Source organism: Ranitomeya imitator, chromosome 1 (assembly GCF_032444005.1).
Source record: "Ranitomeya imitator isolate aRanImi1 chromosome 1, aRanImi1.pri, whole genome shotgun sequence".
NCBI classification, from domain to species: Eukaryota; Metazoa; Chordata; class Amphibia; order Anura; family Dendrobatidae; genus Ranitomeya; species Ranitomeya imitator.
The window spans coordinates 164671538-164678393 of NC_091282.1; positions in this window are offsets into that span (position 1 = coordinate 164671538).

Sequence of the window (6856 nt, forward strand, 5' to 3'; positions counted from 1 at the left end):
AGTCCTTGCTTGCTCTTTTCTGTCCACAGGTTGTGGACTTATCCGTTCTGTGCTTTCTATGTTTGTCCAGCTTGTCAGTATGAATTAATTCTGTGTAGCTGGAAGCTCTGGGAAGCAGATTTACCATCCACACCTTTATTCAGGTGTGGAGATTTTTGTAAACTCTGTGTGGATTTTTTGTAGTGTTTTATACTGACCGCACAGTGTTCCGTCCTGTCCTATCTATCTAGCTAGACTGGCCTCCTGTGCTCATCCTGGTTTCATTCTGTGTATGTCTTTTCCCTCTCCACTCACAGTCATTACTTGTGGGGGGCTATCTATCCTTTGGGGATTTTCTCTGAGGCAAGATAGTTTTCCTGTTTCTATCTTTAGGGGTAGTTAGTTCTCAGGCTGTGACGAGGTGCCTAGGGAGTGTCAGGAGCATCCCACAGCTACTTCTAGTGTTGTGTTGAGCTTAGGGACTGCGGTCAGTACAGGTACCACCTCCTTCAGAGCTCGTCCCATGTTGCTCCTAGACCACCAGATCATAACAGTACAAGTGGCCAAAAATGAATTAAATGCATCTCAAAAGAAGGAAAAAATTCTGAGCCATTTTTTTTTCTGTGCTCTGTTCTGTCTTTTTTTTCCTCTTGATCTCTGGATGGTTCAGGATTTATGCTCTGGCATGGATGTTCAGGGTTTGTTTTCTCGTGTGGATCAACTTGCTGCAAGAGTACAGAGTATCCAAGATTATGTTGTCCAGACTCCGGCTTTGGAGCCTAGAATTCCTACTCCTGATTTGTTTTTTGGGGACAGAACCAAATTTTTGAACTTTAAAAATAACTGCAAATTGTTTTTTGCTTTGAAACCCCGTTCTTCTGGTGATCCCATTCAGCAAGTTAAAATCATCATATCCTTGCTGCATGGTGACCCTCAGGACTGGGCATTCTCCCTTGAATCAGGGGATCCGGCATTGCTGAATGTAAATGCATTTTTTCAAGCGCTCGGGTTATTGTATGACGAACCTAATTCTGTGGATCATGCAGAAAAAACCCTGTTGGCCCTGTGTCAAGGTCAGGAAGCGGCAGAATTATACTGCCAGAAATTTAGGAAATGGTCTGTGCTCACTAAATGGAATGAGGATGCTCTGGCTGCTATTTTCAGAAAAGGTCTTTCTGAAGCCCTTAAAGATGTCATGGTGGGCTTCCCTAAGCCTACTGGTTTGAGCGAATCTATGTCTCTAGCCATTCAGATTGATCGGCGTCTGCGCGAGCGCAAAGCTGTGCACCATATGGCAGTGTCCTCTGGGCAGAGTCCTGAGCCTATGCAATGTGATAGGATTTTGACTAAAACAGAACGGCAGGAATTCAGACGTCAGAATAGGCTGTGTTTTTACTGTGGTGATTCTGCTCATGTTATTTCCGATTGCCCTAAGCGTACTAGGAGGGTCGCTAGGTCTGTTACCATCAGTACTGTACAGCCTAAATTTCTTTTATCTGTGACCCTGATTTGCTCATTGTCGTCCTTTTCTGTCATGGCATTTGTGGATTCAGGCGCTGCCCTGAACTTAATGGACTTAGAATTCGCCAGGCGCTGTGGTTTTTCCTTGCAGCCTTTACAGAGCCTTATTCCTTTGAGGGGCATTGATGCTACTCCATTGGCCAAGGATAAACCTCAGTACTGGACGTAGATGACCATGTACATGGCTCCTGCACATCAGGAAAATTGCCGTTTTCTAGTGTTGCATAACCTGCATGATGTTGTTGTACTGGGTTTTCCATGGTTACAGGAACATAATCCGGTGCTGGATTGGAAAACTATGTCTGTGACTAGTTGGGGTTGTCAAGGGGTACATAGTGACGTTCCTTTGATGTCAATTTCCTCTTCCCCCTCTTCTGAGGTCCCTGAGTTTTTGTCGGATTTCCAGGATGTATTTGATGAGCCCAAGTCCAGTTCCCTTCCTCCACATAGGGACTGTGATTGTGCTATTAACTTGATTCCTGGTTGTAAGTTCCCTAAGGGCCGACTTTTCAATCTGTCGGTGCCAGAGCATGCCGCCATGCGGAGCTATGTTATGGAATCTTTGGAGAAGGGGCATATTCGGCTGTCTTCGTCACCATTGGGAGCGGGTTTCTTTTTTATTGCTAAGAAGGATGGCTCCTTGAGACACTGTATAGATTATCGTCTTCTTAATAAGATCACGGTCAAATTCCAATACCCCTTGCCTTTGCTTTCTGATTTGTTTGCTCAGATTAAGGGGGCTAGTTGGTTTACTAAGATTGACCTCCGAGGGGCATATAATCTTGTTCGTATTAAACAGGGTGATGAATGGAAAACTGCATTTAATACGCCCGAAGGCCATTTTGAATACCTTGTGATGCCATTCGGGCTCTCTAATGCTCCATCTGTGTTCCAATCCTTCATGCATGATATTTTCCGCAATTATCTTGATAAATTCATGGTTGTATATTTGGATGATATTTTGATTTTTTCCGATGATTGGGAGTCTCATGTGAAGCAGGTCAGGATGGTGTTCCAGATCCTTCGTGATAATGCTTTATTTGTGAGGGGGTCTAAGTGCCTATTCGGAGTTCAGAAGGTCTCTTTTTTGGGTTTTATTTTTTCTCCCTCGTCTATGGAAATGGATCCTGTTAAGGTCCAAGCTATTCATGGCTGGATTCAACCCACATCTGTGAAGAGCCTTGAAAAATTTTTGGGCTTTGCTAATTTCTATCGCCGTTTCATTGCCAAATTTTCCAGTGTGGTTAAGCCCCTTACTGATTTGACGAAGAAAGGCGCTGATGTGACGAATTGGTCCTCTGCGGCTGTTGAGGCCTTTCGGGAGCTTAAACGCCGATTTACTTCTGCCCCTGTGTTGCGTCAGCCGGATGTTTCTCTTCCTTTTCAGGTTGAGGTTGATGCTTCTGAGATTGGGGCAGGGGCTGTTTTGTCTCAGAGGGATTCTGATGGTTCTTTGATGAAACCGTGTGCTTTTTTTTCCAGAAAGTTTTCGCCTGCGGAACGCAATTATGATGTCGGCAATCGGGAGTTGTTGGCTATGAAGTGGGCGTTTGAGGAGTGGCGACATTGGCTTGAGGGAGCTATGCACCGCGTTGTGGTCTTGACTGATCATAAGAATCTGATTTACCTCGTGTCGGCCAAGCAGCTGAATCCTAGACAGGCTCGATGGTCCCTGTTTTTCTCCCGTTTTGATTTTGTGGTCTCGTATCTTCCGGGATCTAAGAATGTTAGGGCTGATGCCCTCTCTAGGAGTTTTTCGCCTGATTCTCCTGGAGTCCTTGAGCCGGTTGGCATTCTTAAGAAAGGGGCGATTCTTTCTGCCATCTCCCCTGATTTGCGGCGGGTGCTTCGGGAATTTCAGGCTGATAGGCCTGACCGCTGTCCAGTGGGGAAGCTGTTTGTTCCTGATGGATGGACAAGTAAGGTGATTTCTGAGGTTCATTGTTCAGTGTTGGCTGGTCATCCTGGGATTTTTGGTACCAGAGATTTGGTTGCTAGGTCCTTTTGGTGGCCTTCCTTGTCGCGCGATGTGCGTGTTTTTGTGCAGTCCTGTGGGACTTGCGCCCGGGCCAAGCCTTGCTGTTCCCACACTAGCGGTTTGCTTTTGCCTTTGCCGGTCCCTGAGAGGCCCTGGACGCATATTTCCATGGATTTTATTTCGGATCTTCCTGTTTCCCAGAAGATGTCTGTTATCTGGGTTGTTTCTGACCGGTTCTCTAAAATGGTCCATCTGGTACCATTGCCTAAGTTGCCTTCCTCCTCAGATTTGGTTCCATTATTTTTTCAGCATGTGGTTCGTTTGCATGGCATTCCGGAGAATATTGTGTCTGACAGAGGTTCTCAGTTTGTCTCTAGGTTTTGGCGGGCCATTTGTGCTAGGATGGGCATTGATTTGTCTTTTTCTTCGGCGTTTCATCCTCAGACTAATGGCCAAACTGAGCGAACTAATCAGACCTTGGAGACCTATTTGAGATGCTTTGTGTCTGCTGATCAGGATGATTGGGTGGCTTTCTTGCCGTTGGCCGAGTTTGCCCTTAATAATCGGGCTAGTTCGGCTACTTTGGTTTCACCTTTCTTTTGTAATTTTGATTTTCATCCTCGTTTTTCTTCGGGGCAGGTTGAGCCTTCTGATTGTATTGGTGTGGATTCTGTGGTGGACAGGCTGCAGCAGATTTGGACTCATGTGGTGGACAATTTGACGTTGTCTCAGGAAAAGGATCAACGTTTTGCTAATCGCCATCGGTGTGTTGGTCCCCAGCTTCGTGTGGGGGATTTGGTTTGGTTGTCTTCTCGTCATGTTCCTATGAAGGTTCCTTCTCCTAAGTTTAAGCCTCGGTTTATTGGTCCTTATAAGATTTCTGAAATTATCAATCCGGTGTCTTTTCGTTTGGCTCTTCCAGCCTCTTTTGCCATTCATAATGTTTTCCATAGATCTTTGTTGCGGAGATATGTGGTGCCCGTTGTTCCCTCGGTTGATCCTCCTGCCCCGGTGTTGGTTGAGGGAGAGTTGGAATATGAGGTTGAGAAAATTTTGGATTCTCGTTTTTCAAGGCGGAGGCTTCAGTATCTTGTCAAGTAGAAGGGTTATGGCCAGGAGGATAATTCTTGGGTTGTTGCCTCCGATGTCCATGCCGCCGATTTGGTTCGTGCTTTTCACTTGGCTCATCCTGATCGACCTGGGGGCTCTGGTGAGGGTTCAGTTACCCCTCCTCAAAAGGGGGGTACTGTTGTGAATTCCGCTCTTGGGCTCCCTCCAGTGGTTGTAAGTGGCACTTTTGTGAGTTCTGCTCTTGGGCTCCCTCCGGTGGTTTTAAGTGGTATGGCTGCTCCTTGGATTTAGCAGTCTGCAGCTGCTTCCACTGATTGTCTTTCTGCTCGGCTATTTATGCCTGGCTCTCTCTTCAGCCAGTGCCACTTGTCAATGGTTCCTGGTTGGATTCACATCTCTTTGGATTTCCCTGTTATCCTGACCAGTTCAGCAAAGCTAAGTCCTTGCTTACTCTTTTCTGTCCACAGGTTGTGGACTTATGCGTTCTGTGCTTTCTATATTTATCCAGCTTGTCAGTATGAATTAATTCTGTGTAGCTGGAAGCTCTGGGAAGCAGATTTACCCTCCACACCTTTAGTCAGGTGTGGAGATTTTTGTAAACTCTGTGTGGATTTTTTGTAGTGTTTTATACTGACCGCACAGTATTCCGTCCTGTCCTATCTATCTAGCTAGACTGGCCTCCTGTGCTCATCCTGGTTTCATTCTGTGTATGTCTTTTCCCTCTCCACTCACAGTCATTACTTGTGGGGGGCTATCTATCCTTTGGGGATTTTCTCTGAGGCAAGATAGTTTTCCTGTTTCTATCTTTAGGGGTAGTTAGTTCTCAAGCTGTGACGAGGTGCCTAGGGAGTGTCAGGAGCATCCCACGGCTACTTCTAGTGTTGTGTTGAGCTTAGGGACTGCGGTCAGTACAGGTACCACTTCCTTCAGAGCTCATCCCATGTTGCTCCTAAACCACCAGATCATAACATGACCCCATATTGGAAACTAGACCCCCCAAGGAACTTACCTAGAAGTGTTGTGAGAACTTTGAACCCCCAAGTGTTTCACTACAGTTTATAGCGCAGAGCCGTGAAAAGAAAAAATCCTTTATTTCCACTAATTATATTTTAGCCCCCAGTTTTGTATTTTCCCAAGGGTAATAGGAGAAATTGAACCCCAAAAATTGTTGTCCAATTTGTCCTGAGTACGCTGATACCCCATTATGTGGGGGGAACCGCCGTTTGGGTGCATGGCAGAGCTTGGAAGGGAAGGAGTGCCGTTTGGAATGCAGACTTAGATGGAATGGTCTGCGGGCATCACTTTGCGCTTGCAGAGCCCCTGATGTATCTAAACAGCAGAAACTCCCCACAAGTGACCCCATATTGGAATCTAGACCCCCCAAGGAACTTAAGTAGATGTGTTGTGAGAACTTTGAACCCCCAAGTGTTTCATTACACTTTATAACACAGAGCCGTGAAAATATAAAATATTTTTTTCCCACAAAAATGATTTTTTAGCACCCAAATTTTTATTTTCCCAAGGGTAACAAAAGAAATTGTTTTCCAATTTATCCTGAGTACGCTGATACCCCATGTGTTGGGGTAAACCCCTGTTTGGGTGTATGGGAGAGCTCGGAAGGGAAGGAGCACTGTTTTACTTTTTCAATGCAGAATTGGCTGGAATTGAAATTGGATACCATGTCACATTTGGAGAGCCCCTGATGTGCCTAAAAAGTGGAAACACCTCAATTCTAACTCCAACCCTAACCCCAACACACCCCTAACTTTAATCCCAACTCTAACCATAACCCTAACCACACCCCTAACCTGAACACGCCCCTAACCCTAATCCCAACCCTAACCACACCCCTAACTCCAACACACCCCTAACCCTAATCCCAACCATAATCCTAACCACACCCCTAAACCTGACACACCCCTGACCCTAATCCCTACCATAAATGTAATCCAAACCCTAACAATAACTTTAGCCCCAACCCTAACTTTAACCCCAACCCTAAATTTAGCCCCAACCCTAACCCTAACTTTAGCCCTAACCCTAGCTGTAGCCCTAACCCTAACTTTAGTCCTAACCCTAATGGGAAAATAGAAATAAATACTTTTTTTAATTTTATTATTGTTCCCTAACTAAGACGGTGATAATGGGGTGTTTGATTTACTATTTATAGCTCGTTTTTATGGTGGGTTTTTATGTTTGCAGCTGTCACACACTAAAAGACGCTTTTTATTGCAAAAAAATTTTTTTGCATTACCACATTTTGAGAGCTATAATTTTTCTATATTTTGGTCCACAGAGTCATGTGAG